The 18744-nt window shown below is 42.8% G+C and overlaps 1 long non-coding RNA gene across 7 annotated transcripts in view; it reads right to left on the bottom strand.

Moving 5' to 3' along the window:
* Positions 1 to 1792: 1792 nt before the first annotated feature.
* The window catches only part of LOC117153303 (uncharacterized), a 33005-nt gene continuing 16053 nt past the window's right edge, over positions 1793 to 18744 (bottom strand). The window contains exons 1-5 of one of the 7 annotated variants that reach the window (XR_013059174.1): positions 7009 to 7890; positions 2716 to 6952; positions 2444 to 2640; positions 2119 to 2283; positions 1793 to 2026 (exon numbers count right to left, since the gene is read on the bottom strand). This is a non-coding gene — a long non-coding RNA (uncharacterized LOC117153303). Of the gene's footprint in view, positions 2040 to 2118; positions 2284 to 2352; positions 2641 to 2711; positions 7891 to 18744 lie in introns of those variants that run through there. The other 6 variants (XR_013059176.1, XR_013059175.1, XR_013059181.1 and 3 more) reach the window with 6 other exon arrangements.

The following is an 18744-nucleotide window of genomic DNA, read 5'->3' as shown; positions in this document are numbered from 1 at the left end:
CGAAGAGCGAATGTCGTTCCGTAATTTGAATACCGACGTTATTAATGGCCGCTCCGTTTCATGAATCGCTTATCATTCACAAAGAATTCGGATCTTCGTCGTTGAATCTTTTATTTAAATTTAATTTTGATCTCGTTTCATAGGGAATGAAATTTCTGAAAAATGTCAGTTCGACAAGGTTAATAAGCAACATTTTTGGCTCGGGCGCTCGGATATGGACGGTTAATTAACGTAGCTAATTGGGAATTCGCATATCCCTTTGCCATTAAATTCGCACATATTTGTGCCTGCGTTGCTTTCGGCCTTTAAACTAGATATTCCACTGAAACGCCAGTTGTCCCGCTTAATTTTTTACCTTTGCGCGCCCGCGCGTTTCTGTTTTACACTCGTTCCGTGCTGTAAAAATAATTTTCATCTTGCTAATTTTTTCTTTGCACGTTGCTCCCAACGAACCTGCCAAAATCGCCACCTCTAATGTTCAACGACTGCTTCAGGCTTTTAATGAACTTCCTTTTAAATACGTTTGGCGTATTTTTACTTTTCACCGTTCCTTCAGAAGCAAATTACAGCGTTAACAATGGCGAAAGGAACGCCATTAAGAAGCGAACACACTTTTCGATAAAATTACCTCTTTTAAATATTCATTTATTCTGTGAATTTAAACTGATTCGTTATAATTTTCCCTCTCAGCGTTTCTAACAAAATTACCAACTCCCACTTCTTAACTCTCTCGCAACCCAAACCCAATTTGTAGTCTTCGAAGCAGCTCTCGAACTACAACTTACACCCCTAACTCTAGCAATCTTCATTTTCTATCGAATCCAGCCTCGACACCATGTAGCTAAATATATCATATATATTATATATATGAAACTACCTTTGTTTCTAGAAATCTTTACTTTCTATGAAAACTAGCTTTCATTTTTCCATAAGTCGAAACAGCTATCTTTAACGTTACCCAAAATATGTTTTACAAAATTTACATTTCTCAATGACATCTAAGTAACACTGGATCACAACCGGCGACCATAATCGAACTTCCTGAACACAGTCGATACCTGGAACTCGCAGCATCCCCTGACCACGTAGAACGAACCAGGGGAGGAGCTAGCCACACTCTCAAGCGAACAGGGCCGTACAGCGTTAATTGATCAAATTACAGGGCTAGCATCGAAATTGCAGAGCTGTCCGGCTGGTTTTCGGATCGTTGCAAGCCGAAAGGGGGCCGATCGTGGTAACCCCTTGCCGACACTACCTTCCAGGTTCACCCTTGGCCGACCTACCGCGCTGCATCGCCGAAATCGGGGGAAGGAGGGCCACTTCAATCGGGACGATGTTCCGCGAATCCAGTCGACCGGTCAAGTGTTCATTGCCGGTTCATTCGCGCGAATTCCGCTTTTAATTAATGACTATCCATTGGCTGCCACCCCTCCATAGGTTGATGATTGATCGACCGTATCGCTGATTACCAATGAACACCAAATCCATTTCCGTTTCCTACATTGATACCCTTTGGATACTATTTCTGTCATGTCTTGATCGATATTTGTCGTCAACTTATGGGGTCTTGGGGTTGATGTAAAGATGAGAATAGTTAAAGATCGATTCAATCGCCGACGTTTGGTTTGGTATAGTGGAGTTATAAACGGTAAGATGGAAGGATTATCCTACTTGATGTGACATATGCAAATATATGAGGAATTTTTAGGATGGTTGGAAGTTTGTTCCGCAACAGAGTGAAAAGCCTTTGAAGGAAATAGATTCAGCTTATTCGATGTGTAATCTTCGAGTATATAATATCGCAGTGAATTGTTTTAGCGAATTTTCTATTTATATTTCGTTATGAGAAGATCTACAGGGAAATTGAAAACTTCGTAACGCTTTATGAGTATTAATGTTGTTTGAAACACTAGTAACACTGACCACAAAATTCACGAAACAAACTGGATGTATACATCTGAACGTCCGTTTCCAAACCGCTATCATTACCTTTGCATTACACGTCCTGTCGAGATGACACAGCTCCCTGCGAGTGGAAGCTTGATGAAAATGAGAGGTCAGCCCGGGTTAAGCTCGTAATTCATAGAATTATTACCGGTATCACATAACCTGACGTACCTCGAGGCATTCGCGATACTGGATCCTTCGGCGTAGTGGTCAACAACGACGAAAATTTCGCTGTATCCAACTGAGATATTACCGAGCGCATGCTCTGTGTTCGCCATAACGTCGTTTATTTCCCTCTTTGATGACTTTCTAGTCCTCGCGAGAACACCACCCGCTCTATATGAGAAAGTAGATAGATAGACTTCGTAAAAAATATTACTGAATTTTGTTAGGAATAAATGTTACCTATCGTGTGTATATGTATAATATATTGAAGCGTTTACTGTGTGTTACATCATTCGTTTAAATCAAACGACAAAACAAACGCTCCATTTACCGACATCACACGATCTGCTCCCAATTCCACCACTTTGCCACAATCGCAGAAAATTGCTCCATCGACAGTTCGGAGAAGAAGAGAACGCTGACAATGTAAGAACCAACCACTTGAACGATCAAACCCCATCGTCGGAGTCTTTTGCGCCAGTTCCAAAACGGTGGATCCTCCTCCTCTAGATCCTTCTCGGTCGCTATCTAAATTAAAAATACATGAGATCCAGGGACTTGCCGGTGACTTCCTTTCTACCACAGAATGTCTTAATTACCAACCGGTCTTCGTGGTCGACGGGAGGAGAACGGAAAAAATTACGAAGGAAGGAGATCCTTTTCCAACTTCTCGCCGGGGTTACGGCAGCTTTGAAAAAGCCAGCCACGCGGGCGAATTCTGCGAAGGAGACCGTTCCTCCACCGTGAAAAAGGCGGCTGCCACCGCGCCTGTTCTGCGGAAAAGCTAGCCTCCACCGGATGCAAGGGATGAAGAAGGGTATGGGTAACGGGAGGTGTTAATTAACTACTCGTCTCGCTGCCGTCAGAGACATTCGAGCAAGGGCTCGACTTAACTTCGCACTCTCCACCCTCGTACTGCCCTATCGTTGTTCGAGCAGCCGGCAGATAACGCGTCCGTGATGCACCGCTCAAGAGGACAACGGTGTTTTTAAGGGTGAGCAGCTGGCTCCTCCGGAATAAACTCGTTCAGGCTGTTGTATCGATGTACGGGTAGCACCGGAGTCCTGCTTTTAGATTATAAGTGGACTTACGGACGAAACTCGTTGCTGATTGTGGCTGAAGATGGTAAAGCGTAATGTTTCCTAAACCCAAGTTCATAAGATCGGTTCAGTGGATTGCCATGATTTAGTCATAGGTTTTGTAAATGTCGCCAAATATGTAGTACGTCGTACTACATATCTTTACATCATAAAGAAATGCAAATTTTTCAAAATTTCCTCGCAATAGATTCTTTCCTTCTGTATAAAAAGTCTTCCGATCTCGAAGAATTAGTAGAGTTTGCGTGGTCGTTAGCGGAATATTTTTCGAAATTTTTAATCGGGGGCAGGAAAAAAGTCGGTGAAACAATCGGCAGAGGATCGACAGGTAATGGTACAGGAACGACTGAATCGGTGCAACGAATTGGCGCGTCTCTCGTATTTCATCCTCGCCCGGTTAAATCGATCGTGCACCTACGAGCTCGCCGAATAATTCCTGTCGCAAGCAGAATAGGTAAACCTGGAATTTATTACGCGTCCGTTGCACCCGACTCGTGAGAACTCGGGGATCGGTATCAGACACTCTCAGACTCGCACCAATTATCTGCGAATTCAATAGGAAAATGAATATATTTTATCGGTCGGGCGAAAAAGCCTTGTCAAAAATTCCGTCTCGTTCCGTGCCGTGGGTTTTACCGCGCGATTTCAACGCGATCGGTTCTATGATACTGCTTATTGTTCCGTTTCCTGCGTACACGGGTCAGAAGAGAAATTGGGTCAGTCGATTTATTAAAAAGTTCGTTGAAAGCTGGCCTCGTTTTACGAAATTGAACGCTTCGAATTCTCGATGAAAAAGGTAATCTGAATTTTCGATTGCTAAGGCATTATCGAGAACGTTATCCGCGTGAGTTATGCCTGGAAACAACGTTTTTCTTCGCGTTGTTTTCCAAACGAAATTTCGACGGTATTCGCGTATGACAGAGCGAGGACGCGATAATTCATACAGGATATAGGGATAACCGGAGTTAAATTATTCATCGAACGAATAAATTTTCGAATCGCAATGCATACGATCGCCGGTTTTGTGAGTCGGTCGGATAACAAAGCTTTGCAAATATTACCGTGTTGCCGTGATACCGTTCGCGGAGAAATTCAACGAAGACCGAATCGTACAGGCGAGCACGTAATCGACGGTATTTGCACCGGGACTTACAGTTTCGTCTCCTTTTGCTAACGAACCATTCCGTAGCTGAGTGGCCCGGCAATCCTCTCCAGAGACGAATAGAGAGAGAGGGAGAGAGAGAGACCTTAGATCCGCGTGGAAACCCGCCACCTCTGTGCCGTGGAAATCCTTTTGTTTCACTTGCTGATTAGCGATCCGTTAGACTCGTCTTACCGCGGATACGTCGTTCGCGTGATCTCGCAAATGGATTCGATAAACGAGGATCTCCCGCGCGTATTTGAGCGTGCGGATCACTTTCGTGGAGAAATTTTCAACGGATGTAACCGACCAATTTCAGTGCGTGAATGGTTCAGCGAGTACTTTTTGTTACGGGTTACTGGATTTTTGCGAAGTTTCTTATATCGGCGTAAAATTGATCTGCAAACAGGATAAAGTTTGCGTCGATTCCATACTGGGTCACGACGACCAATAATCTTAAAACTATCATTCGAGCAAAAACGTATGGTCGATCTTCAACATCGTTCCACTACTATCGTTTAATTCTCGCAGCAACAGTCTTTACCTCGTTCGACATTTCCCTGAACAGTTTTTTAACGTAACGGAATTTTAGATCGATAGTGTATAACTATAAAACGATTCTACACGGTATTTTTTACCATTCTTCGACTCAGTCATCAACCATTAAACACGTAACCGATTATCTATCTCCCAGAATCCTGGAGATGTGCACGAAATTTTTTCCAGTCCTAGTAGACCCATAGAAAAGGAAGGACGCACAATAAGAGAGATAGCGTAGGGTGATAACAGAAGGTACACAGGAAGGGGTGTCGTTAACGATCCAATACAAAGCCACCGGCAAAGTGAATGTTACCGAGCCCCTTCCATTGGCCTTACCTAGCCGGCAAGCGTGTTGGCTCCCTTCGGGGTCCTTTCGTGAAAGGGGGGGGCAGGCAGAGGGGGAAGGACACGGGTCCGCCACCCACAATTCCGCTTGCGGGCACTGTAATTTGCTGTATGCATGCATCCAGAGATGGATAGACACGGCCGGGCAGCCGAGCAGGTCCGGGAGATCTATGGATTTATGCAAATGCAGGCAGTTAGAGTCCCGAGCAGCCTCCGCCGTTGAATAATGCGTTGATAAGATAGGAGCCCAGCGCTCATATGCCGCTACCTACCCTACCATCCGCCATTGATTTGTCACCCTTCCGCTCGCCGCCTCTCTCCACTCTGACTCCGAGTCGCTATTTCGACCGAACTTCCCTTACTTCGCGAAGGAACTCCTAACCGTTGCTTAACAACCCCTCTGGCGATACTTACGTTCTTTTAATTGTTGGCAAAAAGTAAAAGGTACGAGCGTAGAGAGGAGATTCGCGTTTGTGGTTTTCCCGTTTTTGCACATTTTCGGGTTGGTTGGAAGTTTTCGTTTGTTAAGTGGGAAACTGCTCTGGTCGTTTTTTCTACGGGGGTTAGTTTTGCATCCGCGAGAGCGAGTTCACGAGCAACGAACGAGATAATGCTTTTGGAAACGTGACCATTTATGTAGTTTGTCATTGACGCTCCGTGTGCGCTATCGAATACTCGGACGTAATCTTTCGCAAAAAATCTCGTTGACTCTCTCTCTCTCTCTCTTTCTCTCTCTCAAGCAGCGACGTTTGTACGAAAAATAAAGATCGCCCTAGAACGATTATGACGGATCTCTAAAGCCGTCCGTTTCCTCCGCTTTTTCCCTGGAAGCAGCGCGTTACAAAAAGCTCCTACGGCGGACGAAGGATTAAACCGGCATTGAACATTGCATTTCCATTACAAATCGGATTCCGCCGGGATGGGGGTGGCTGGGCTGAGATAGGGTCGAAAAACAATAACAACGATAAACAGTCGAACATCGCGCGATCCGCTTTTCCCTTCTCGTTCCATCAGGCTGCACGACGCGATCGGTATCGCGTCACGGACGGCAAACATTGCTATGGGATTACGTTCTCGAGCCCCGTGGATCGAGTCACGCGTTCCTCTACCTCGACCATTGAAGTTACCCAGCCCCTGTGACCTTGAATACTAACTTCCGTGTTGCGAAGTACGATTCGATCTTCGTGCTATACAGAAACTATCGATTCCCTTACGCTTGACGATTAAGTTGCGGACAGTGTAAATTTGTATGACTATATTTTGTCGTTGTATTTTTATCACGATTATCAATTTCTATTAATTTTATTTTTACCGATCATCATTTTGTTTTATCGTAAACGATAATCTTGAAACATATTACCAATTGAAATTGTTCCATTATTCTCGATGTAAGCAAACATTTGCAGCCGTGAACTTCCCATGACACGTGTTACATGTCGCGGTTCTGGATTAAATTAAGATGTTGAATAGCGGTAAACTACCGGAGTAGAATTGAAACAAGGATGGCACGCGAAGCAAGGTGGTCGATGTTTATTCAGTCGCTTGTTACCTCCCTCGAATATTGCAGCTTTAAAGTGTGCAGTTACGCACCAAGTGTTTATAACCGGGAGAGCCGGCGTGACAGTTCATGATACGAGCGGAACTGGCGGCAATGCGACAGAGGACGTGACGTGTGCTAACATTGACCGTGTCTTCCTTCCAAATGGCCAGGTTTCCTCTGAAAATGGCGTTATCTAGATGCTCGTGCGAGCGTGTTTGTATTCTGTCACTTACCGTATCTCTGGCGGCTGACATTGGGAGCCAGGTTAGATACAATGCGTCCATTAGACGAGTTTTATCTACCTTCAATTCTTATTCTTATAATTTCAACGAAGTGGAGGAGAAGACACTAACGCGTGGTTTGTTAATTTATCCACCTTCGAAGTTCGTCACTCAAAAGATTAGATATGAATAACGCGTGATAGTGATCTAGATTATATAGAATGGATAAAATGAAATCATTGATAATCGGTTTCTGGAGTATTCTATCTACAATTTCAAATGAATTCTTTCTGAAAAACTTTTCATTTTTCGATTCTCGAGGCCGATATAAAAGTAGATGATTTCGTTATCGTCTCGTTTCGCTTCTTCTGCGCAATCGAGTATATTCGAGATGTCAGTAACGCTTCTCGTATCCGCGTGAACGGGTTCAGATTGTACTTGATCTCGATTAAAATCGCAATGGGAACAAATTGCAAATCGAACGCGGCAATTGCTTCATTACATTGCGCCCTGGTAACGGGCTCCTGATTCATAAATAAAAACGATACCGATCGGCCGACAGCGTTCGCAATCAATTGCCGCGAAAGGGAACGGACAGGTCCACGGTATCGGTCACATAAACCAGTCTTATAACCATTTAATCGTAATTTTACGCGATTCCACTCTCGTTCCATTACATGAGTCGTGTTTGGTCGTAATTACTGCCATTCGTTGCCGTTTACTGTAAAAGGAAAATGATTTAGAATAAGTAGAGTAAAGTGAACGTGAATGTCTATCATCGAGATCGATTAAAAATGTTATCAATATATTTCGACAATCGTATTTCGTTATAGTACTACCGAAATTTCAAAAAGTCTCGTACAATTCACATAATTCACAAAAATTTTCCGTATAAATTTTGTACTCCAATAAAATTTTGTACTCCAATAAAAAAATGTACTCCATACATTTACAATAATATCGTTAGAGAATTTCGTTAAATTAAATACTCAATATATATTATACACGATAAAGCAAGTGTTATAAAATGGGGAGGAGTGATACAATCGTCGCAAGGGTCGTTGAAGCGAAAGTCAGCAGCGGCCACCGAACGACCCTCGCGTATTTAGCAATAAATCAAACCCGCCTCGTGCCGTGTTAGATAAAAACGCGGTGGATAACGAGCCAGGTTGGCCGTAAACGCGGCGGAAATCGAATGGGAGTTGAAATTTCCGGTGCTCCCCGTACGATTTCAGACGGAGGTCTCGTTTTATTTCTTCCGCGGAATCCGGCAGCCACCTCTCCAGTCGAAGCTAAACGCTCGAAAGCGGTTCGAAACGTGCGTGATATCGCCATCGTGACCGAGCCTCCATTTCCGAAAACCTATAGAGAGGCCCCTTCACCTTGACGATCGCGGCAGCCAGGCAAGAAAAACGAGACGCCACTCGAACCTCGTCGCTATCCAGTATTTGCCACTTAGCCTAACCCCTTTTACCCAACCGACGAACGGTCCTGTTGAAACACTAGACGGCGCCGCTCTTCTTCGTCTGCTACGCCACGATCGACACTTATCAGACCGTACCAAGTGTCACGCATCGATTTTTAATGGATCTTCATGTATCTATGGGGAAAAACTGATGCTCGTATCAAGTCGAACTGTTTTTATAAGTATCGCATAATTTATGAGGTAATTATATAGCATGTATATACTAGTTTCATGTTAATGGTGTTAAGAAATTCATCTTTGAAGGATTCAATGGAAGAATCGGCTTTGGGTTACACCGAAGAAGTAGGAAAGTCGATCTGCAAAAATTGAAGGTTTTAATCATCATTGTGCTGATTTTAAAATTGCTTGAGGAAGATAGATATCTTCAAATGTTGGTATCAACATGGGAGTAGTATCTCGATTTATATTCATCGAATACTAGATAACAGTTGTTCCACTCCAAAGCCACATTTTCACCATTAACTACCCATCAAAAAGTCAGTTATACCTAATATAAAACGAACTTTCCCAATCACTCTTTCCTGTACATAACGATGTCAATGGCGTTGCGAGATTTCTCAGGCGTTTCCCTCACGTCGCAACAACGAAGTCACGATTCACGGTGGGAGCTTTTACGAGCTTAGCCAGGAAACCTGGGGGAAACGGCGGGTACGAGAACGTTAAGACGACACCGTGGTCGCATCAACAGAAACGGCTTATTCTTTTCGCCGGCACGACCATAAAGGACGTTCGCTGGGACGAAGTTAGCACGATATAACAGTGCACATGGACGGACACGTAGCGGCAACGTTTATTCCGCTTTACGCTTACACCGTGCCTCCGGGAGATGGCTTATGAACTCCGCGCTACGCGTTTTACTTTTTCTCCTGGAACGAGGGGAAATAACAGTGACTACGTTCGGACAGCCAACCAAAACGGGCTTAATGCAGAGAATTATAAAGTCCTGGAATTTTTCCTTCTTCTCTCGTTTCCTCTGCTTTCCGATTTGCTCTTAGAACTTGCTGAAACGTTAGTGACTAGACTATTGATGTTGCAGAATCGTATGAAATTCGTATGAAATTCGCAGAAAAGAAATGTATATAAATACATATAAAATTTCCAAAGTAAAGAACAACGTATTATAACGTTTTTGATTGAACAAAATAAATAAAATTTGAAATTGGATAAAAATGAGGACGAATTGAATATTTCTCTTTATCATCAAGTGGTTTTGATGATTATACGCAACAAAGACATCGGATAAACCGGTTATCGCGATATTACGATGTCACGATTGGAGGAACGATGGCTTTCGGAATGAATAGTACAGCGTGGCGGGATTCAACAATTTTTCAAATAATCGTGTACTCGTCGTGTGCCCAATGGTCGTTTCGCGAATACCATCTCCCGTTTATTGCAGCTTGCGAATGCTTTTTAAAGCGGAGTTAGGGCTGCCTTTCGCGTTCACAGCGACGCTGACTTATAGCAGTCAGCCCGTAAAATGCTCGGTCGATGACACGATAAATTTTAAGAAACTATAGAAGCAGCGCAAAGAAGTACAGTCCCGTTACAAAAAAGTAAGTTCAGTGGTTGCATTGTGAGGAAACACAGTTTAAATGAAACGACACGAAATACATTCTTTCGTAATTATCGTGAGCTACAACATTTTACAGATATCGATCATTCCATTTCCCGAAGTAGAATTTATTCTTGAATGTGAAATGTTAGTTTCCATTCATTGATACGGTCAAAGGGAAAGGTTTACAAATTCATAAAGATGGTACAAAGACTCTGTTTAATTGCAAAACCTAAAAAATCATGTGTTTCTCGATTGATGTCTAGTTTTTCTTAAATCTAAATCTCCAACGTCTAGCTAATCATTTCGATTCCACCTCTGAAACTTAATTTTGTCCATGCGCTGGTATCAGGCAATCCAGTAGAACGAAGAGGATGACAGGCTTTCGAGTAAACGAGCGTGCGACGTTTATACGTGATATTGCGAGGAAACGTTTTTAACGATGAAGTAAACGACGCGGCGGTAAAAGGTAGGAAGTCAAAGTGAACGCGGAGAGTAGGAAAAGAAACGTTTATTAACGTAAGCGAAGAGAAGATCACGGGAGGGAAACAGGAAGAAATTAATGGCGGATGGGCGGAAGACGCGGTGTGCATCAGCGCGAAGCAAGAGCGAACTAAGTTGTAATTAAAGGCTGCTGCTCGATGGAAACTTCTTTATTTTACTTTTTTAAATGTTTACTGAGAATATTTTAATTCTCCGCCGGCATAATTAGGCGTTCTACGTTCATCTAGCCCATTCCATCCAGTCTGGACGCGGAAAAAAAATGATTCGAAAGCGGCGCGAGCAGACGTAACTTCGCAAAAGCTCATTTAACTGACGTTTAATGACCACGCAGCCGTGCTACAAGAATCTAATGTATAAACAGTAACTTGTAGCGAGTCTATTATGAACTCTTGTAATAAACATTTCGACTTAAACGCTTTCGTACTGCGTCTACTCGAATGCCGCGAGAAAAAAAAAGAAAGAAGCAAAGCGGAAGAGAAACGGAGAACTGGCGCCTGTTCTGATTCGAAGACGCTAACGTGATTCGCTTGCTCGTTTTGATCGATCGATGAGATAGCACAACCCCGACAGGAATTCAATCTATTAGACCCGATTGCCGCGAGAACTGTTTACCCTGTCGCCGACTATCGTTCGTAAACTGTATCCCGATCGGTGGTTTCGGTTCATTCGTTTGTCATCATAGTTCAAACGCTCGATAGTATGATTCGTTGTTGAGAAAATGGAGTTGACTTTAAAACGAACTTGATACTTCTATGGAAATATACATTTTTGAAAATACTTTCCCCACTACTTTCTGCTATAAATACATTCTCTGGTTTTATTTTTGCTATTCTGATGTTTAAGGTACGCAACTTGTAGGCAGTCTTACCGACGAGTCCATTAGCACCCTCTTAGTCTGCTACTCACCCTCTCTCCTTTTTCCATTTTTCTTTCTCTTTTTCCCTTCTCTAAAATTACTGTATCACGCGCTCTTGTATACGTCTGCAAACCAAATACATAAATTGTATTAAATAAAAAACGATCAAGATGATATTACGCGATGATAGTACGCGTTATCGCCTTTTACACCAATTCAACACGCGTATCTTCCGCGTCTCTTCGTTCTGTCCCTTTTTTTTCAAAAGATCCAACATCACTCCGAGGTTCCGTGATCCATGTCGACTGGCAGACGAAGGGGACAGGAGAAGAAACGATGGAAGGGAAGGACGTCGGTTGCGGCCGATCCAGAAATGCAGGTCGGATAATTTGGCGCGATTGGGCCTCGTAAAGCCAGGACTCGGAGCTGCGATCCAATTAACGGCAGTGGTTTGTTGCCTGGCGTACAGTTGATTGAACTGGTCGAGGACATCTAACTCCCTGAAAGCGCTCTCTTTACGATATATACTTTTGGTATAGCGAACGCCCGGCTGCGCCGCTCTACGTACTTATCCGGCAGACGTCGTAAAGCACTCGAAAAGCACTGGAAAGCTCACGGGGATGAGGTATCTCGCAGTTTCCCCTCACTTTCCTCGCGCTCGCGACCTCCTCTAATTTCTCGCTTCCTCTCACCCTCGACGTGTTCCTCCTTTCTCTACCTTCCCGTTCATTCCTCCTCGTTTCTCCTACCTTTTTCCCTTTCTTCGTTTTTCGTCTATTCTGTTGGCCGGGTTAAAGCCCATCTAGCTGCACGAGAACGTTAATTCTGTCTCGACGATAGGATAGCTTCGATTCGACGACGTCGCTGATTGCGTCTTTTCCACCGACTGACTCGTGTACTCCCCCGAACAATTTTTTACCACATTCTCTACTCTGTTTCTCTTTTTGATTTCACGGTTAAATTCGAGGGCGTTCGTTCAGCGTACGGATTTTTGTTTCGTGTTTTAGAGTCGCACGGTTGTAGAGTTTAATCGAATTATCAATAATGCAAGAACTTTTGACCACGAGAAGGATATTCGTGTTTCTCGTTTGCAATGAGAGAACTTCATGCTTGATTTGCTCGCAACCCTCGACTTTGTTGGGGGATCGACCATCCGTTCCGATATGAGTATTTTTGTATGGTTTCTCTTGTCGTCGTTTTCCAGTCCATTGGATCCACCGAAGTGAGTTAGAACAGGTTAAGTTCATGTAGAAATTTCATCTTGCCTCTCGTCTATCTGGCAAAAAATGTCTTTCGCTCGAGTTCCAAAGGTTGCAGAGTTTCACGGCGCCATTAGCGTTCCTTTCATCGAACTTCCGTATCGTCTTGTTTTGTCTTCGAAAGAGAATCTTGTACGTTTTCTTACAAATAAGCTCAACGATCGATCAAAAAACAGAACATAAAATTACGATTCACGCGTTGCTGAAAAGTCAAGAGTCTCGAAGTCATTCGAGTATTTTACAAAGTCACGATTCGTTCGAAGTCCCGGGCCAGGATACAAGAGAGGACATCGTTGGTGGAGAGAACGTTGGATACCATAGACGCGACAACGATATTGAAAATATCTGGCTGAATTGGAAATCCATATCTAGCCGAGGCGAGATAGAGACGGAGAATGTTTCGTTGGTATTCCCGGTATCACGTATGCCCTCGTGAACACCGGTTGATCTCTTCCTTCCTTCGGAGGAAGAAAGAGAATGAAACAAAAGCCCACGGTCCGATCGAGGGTTACACGCTGCAAAAGAAGGGATATAGAAAATGGATTTTGTCTCTCTTTATCTTCGCCTTGCGTCTAATAACTGACTTCTCCATAATGCATAAGGTAAAAATGCTGAAGTTTCCCCCATTATCGAACAGGACAGTCCCCGCTGGAGGCCTCAGTATCGGCGTGTAGGTGAATATACAGGGTGTTTCCGTAACCATAATACAATCGGCAAAATTCTATGTGAACAACAAGCCGAAAGTGTAGAATCGAATCTCTATTCATTTGAAGCTTCGTTTTCGAGAAAATCGAATGCGTGTACCAAGCTAATTATCGATTAAGCATGTCGATCCCCATTTACTTGAAAACGAAGCATCAATCGAAGAGACGTTATTTTACAATTTTGATTTATTTTCACAGAAGTGGAATATCTTGCTAGTTGTTCACTTGTACGCACCGCTCAAACAGGAATTAGCCAAGTTCACTCGTCCGTAACAAATTTTCCAGCTTGACTTTCCTAAAAACGAAGCATAGTCTGAAAAGCTACGTTCTATATATTTTCCATTTATCCTTCCACGTAGAATCATTCCTTGTTCATCGTTCCATGATTATTGTGACACCCTGTGGCGAGCATTCACATACGCGCAGCATTTCGACCACGTCGCAGCGTCGTTTCACAACGGCCCGCTTATCCTTCTTCTCCATTTTGGATTACACTGTTTCGCGGCAATTTGCATGGAAACGTTCACGACGAGGTTCGCGACGAGGACGAACGTAAGCGCGACACGCTACTTGAACGGAGATTTCCCGTCTGTGCCGTCGCGAAACTGTCCGCCAGTGTCGACCACTGAAATTTCACGACTCGACCGGTGGAGGATGTGCACGGGAATGAAATTTCACGATTCAACTGGCGCTCGTCGGCTTGTCTCGAAGGAGGAATAGAAGCGAGTTGGTTGAAACGGTCGTCCGTTCTCCCTTTCGTTAGTGTCGTTCGTTCAGTGGATTCGCAGAGGGATGATGGTCGAAGGGGTGCCCCACTATTCCATCCTCCCTTCCTTCGCCTTCCACGGTATAAACGTTATTCTATGGATGGAAATCTCGCGCGATTGCCGCCGGAATAATCTTCACGGTGGAATATCGTCGCGAGCAAAAATGTCCTGAATATTGGACTGGATGGAACGCTTCGAATCGCCGCCTCGATTTACACAGATCTTATTATTTTGTCAAACAAACGTGCTTTACGAAAAATGGTTAGCTCCACTATTACGTAGATCTGGAGGGTAGAATGTTTTTAAATGGAGACGTTTAGGGGACTTAGGGGGAAATCTTGTTTTCTCGAATGAACTTCTTTTGATATATGATTTTTTTTATATATCGTATAATAAAAGATGCATAAACAGTGATTCTTATAGATTGTACAATTTCGTACAATTTCATTGTCGTGAATGTAACCGTAATATCGATCGCGCCGCTGGTGACCAATTCCAAAATCGATTTGACTTTCCGTCTGAGAGAAAAGAGAGCCACGATCGGTGCTCTAGAAGTCATTAAATTAAACGTAGGATGTTCTAATTTGTGACCTTTTCTTTCCGACCAGTATCAAGTGCAAATTTTCTTCCTTTTCAGCTTCCGTTCCCAGGCACCTCTGTTTCATTGTTAACTATTCCTATTCGTTTGCTCTTAAAACGGCAGCCTTTCAGGACGTAATGAAGACCCCCCCCTTTCGCCCCCTTTTGCTCCACTCCGTCAAACGAACGAAACGCTACGCCTTGTCTGCTCGTCTTCGCGCTCGAAATGTTTCTTATTTCATCCTCGCTCTTTATCGAGCCTTCTCTCCCTTTCTCTGGAATCGTGTCTCTCGTCCGTCTACTTTTCATTTCCCTCAGTTTCAAGTACCCTTATCCATCTTTTTTTCTGTCGATCTTACTTCATTCCGCAGTCGTTTCCCTTTCCTCGTCATCGTCTTCGTCATCGTGTCACGAAGCAGACATTAACGAGCTGCATCGAACGCGGTAATCGTGATGTATGTAATTGCATCGGCCGGCAATTGGATAAGCGCCTTATGGCTTATGATAATACGCTTACCGCACGAGAATTCGACGACGCTTATGGCGTACTGCATGCCGTAGAAATTATGTTGCGCCGCATTCACCAAACAGATGGTCACGCGTGACTCTGGACAATGCCATTTAGGGTCCTACAACGTGACCACGAAATAGTTGCGATACGTGGCACGATTCTATTAAATTAGACAATTGAAGATTGCAATTTAGTGAAACGGATTAACTTGACCTTGAATACCCGTGATTTCTCGTCTCTGTTCTGTGTTACTCCGTGATTGTATCTTTCTTCGTTCTCTCTATTTAGTAGAAGAAGAAGTGTTCAATTAGGAAACAAAATAAAATAAGCTGATTAGCCTTATCGTTTGATTAAATGACATTATTTTTAAAGTAACATTTGTACCGTTATCAAGTTTGTTAATGTTAAGCAAGGATATTTAGTAACTCTTCTGGAACTTGTAACTTGTAAAATTGAATATTAATTCAATCGTGCAAAAAGAGTCGGGAATCGGAACGTCTCTTGCATTTATTTCGATTCCTTACACTATGTTCACCTATGGATTTAATAATTTTAAACGAACTATACACACAACAAATGACATACTATGGCAGCTATAACTCACGAAACGCTTCGCGCTCGAGCAACTTTTACCGCAGCAAAACGGTCTCATGATCGGAAAAACGTTAAGCAACGCGTTAACGCGTCCCTAATACGAAATCGATGCGTCGCGGAACGATCGTCCAAATAAAGGGAACGGCTAAAACGTTCCCGAGGAAGTTTGTTGGCAGCGTTACACCACTCGTTGCGGCCATAACCGCTGATCGATTCTTAAGAACGTAAATTTTCTGGAAATGTCCGGCGCTTTCATAAACGTGCCCTGCCACGAACCAACAATTAATTTCGCGGGACTAGTTGTCGGCAAGTTCGCAAAATTCGAGTTGCCAGCACACGGGTACTCGACGTTTGTCACCCTTAGTTTGTCACGCGACAATCGCTTCTAGTTCAAGCCTTTACTTGCTCGAAGAATGACCAGCGTTCACGTTTCCGCTCCGCGATTAAAATTGTATTTTCAAGGAACTTTTCTGTTATATTTACGTTTACGTTTGCTATGCTGTCCTTTTTTAACCGTCTTATCTACCATTCTGAAATTGAACAAATTTTCTCGTTTTCATTGTCCCATCTATGTTCTTCTCCGTTCATCTTAAAATATTTAGTCGTTGCTTCGTAATTGTGTAATATAACTTAACTTAAAAAATAGAAAACGCAGGGAACCTCAAACATTTCAACACGTTTTGAAAAATACAAAAATGATAAATGACGGAAGTAGGATGTGAATGCAATGACACTAGCTTGTACGGAATAAATATTTTTATGTTTATATACGTGACTCACTAATACATATTCTTTCATTATTAGTTTCTACTAATAGATTTCAATATCTCGTTGTGATATTCCAAGTTCGTTTCTTCCTGGTATTTCCTCTCTCAGAATGGAAAACAACGGTGACTATTTACATAACAATGCCATCACGATAGCTTCATGATACTTCTATAATAGGTCTCTTGTACGAGTATGAAATGCATATGATCCTTTCCAATTTCACTGCAAAGAACAGTCTCTAATTTCATTGGTGAAAGCAGCGTCGCAGCCGAACGATCTGCATAATAAATTACCAAACAACCTAATGACACGCTCGATTCACGATATCTCCGATTAATCGTATGTGCGAATAGCACGCCATTAAAATGATATCATTCTCGACAATTTTCGCGGCACCTAATCGGCCGCGTTTCTCGCGATCCAATCATCGTTGAAACATATCGAATACCGTTTTACGCGATACGTGACTACTTTCGCAGCTAAAATCGATCATTCGAGAACGTAATTAGAGAAAGTGTGCATTTCGAGCCGCCATGTTCTCGCAACGACTTACTTCGACGTTTAAGGAGACATCGCGTCGGCTTTTCGCAACGGGCCATCTTTATGTGCTTCGAATGCAATCCACAAGAAGCACGTGTTCGAGTTCGACGCGAGACAAGGAGAGTGTGTTGCAAGCACGTCTTGCAATTTGCGTCACCGCGTCGAACGTTTCGTCAACGAGAAATTACGTAGTTCGCAACTCGTGGTTCCTGTGTAAGAATTCGTCGTAGGAATAATTTGTCCTTTTCAGCAGGAGAATATAACGGAAACGCAATGAAAAATGTCAAAGTATACCGGACGGATGAACGGTTTTCCTGAATAATGTAAAGCAAGTCTGTGTACTTTTCTGTTCGTTTTTCTTGTATGCCTTCCTTGTCTTTTTTCCTTCGTTTTAACCCACGAAGGAATTGAATAAACGATGAGGTCGAAAGGTGTTGAAAAGTCGACGATTTTCTTGGTACATTATCTTCGCTGCTTGGTCGAATCAATGTTAAACGAAGTATTTCTCACGGGAGCAGGGTAAATTACATATTTATGAGAAGTATCGAGAGCAGTTTCACGAGGCGCGGGGATCTCGATCGCCGTAATTCGCGCAATTTTAAAACAGTTTGCCTGTAAGTATATTATTCGAAGATTAATAATTAACTGCTTGACGATTTGCTTAATTCGCGATAAAGAATATTTGAAGAGTTTCTTGGATGTTTCAACTTGAAATCAGTAGCGTGTTTAAAACATAGAGTCAAATTAAATTATTATTCCCTCGTCCCTTAGTTCCACCAAGTAGACTTTCTTTCTTGATTGTCTCGCAGCCAAATATTTCCTCCTGGATCTTGCGATTTTTCCGTGTCTCGCGCACAGCCGGGAACATAAACGAGCGGCAGTCTTGATTCGTTTGCAAATTTTATTCGAACACATTATTTCTGCTTTCCACTCCACTTTCGCCGTCGACTCTTTCCATCCGACTTATTCCTCTCCTTTTTATAATATTCTTATTATACATGTAAAGCGCGGAACAATGGCAGGGTTATGCAAACGAAACCATCTAGTGAAGCTGGATTAGAATCGAGCCGATTTCAAATAGTTTGGCAAAGGTTACTTAATTGAAACGAATGCAAATCGACGTGAATATCGTGAAAATCGGGATGCCGCGTAAGTATCGTTCCCAAGTTTCTAGTAGCCGTATTCGTACCTCCAGAGCCCGTTTCGGTTCTAATCCCGATTATCACGAAGCTTATTGAGTTCCCGCTTCAAATGCAAATAAGAGCGAATATTGGCTCCTTTAAGGTATTGTCGTTTACAAATTCAGTCTCGTATTGATATTTATTTGATATTTACTCGTATTGTCGTATCAAAATTCTATTGTTTAATCAACAAAATGTACTTATCAATCCTATCATGTTTTCCCCCTATAATATTTAATAGCGGAATTCTTAAACCTGTAGAGGTGCTTTTCTAAAAATTGTTAAAGGTTTCGATCTAACAATTGATGGCAATTTTTGCACAAAAACTATGGCTGAAATAACAATTATTCTATCTCAGCAATAAAAAAATATTTAGGAAAAATTTCGCGTGTAGTATCCAGCAAATCAATTGCGACTTTAACAGGGATCAAACAGTTCACAGAA

Source organism: Bombus vancouverensis, chromosome 1, assembly GCF_051014615.1.
Source record: "Bombus vancouverensis nearcticus chromosome 1, iyBomVanc1_principal, whole genome shotgun sequence".
Classification (NCBI taxonomy): Eukaryota; Metazoa; Arthropoda; class Insecta; order Hymenoptera; family Apidae; genus Bombus; species Bombus vancouverensis.
This window is presented reverse-complemented; position numbering and strand designations above follow the sequence as displayed.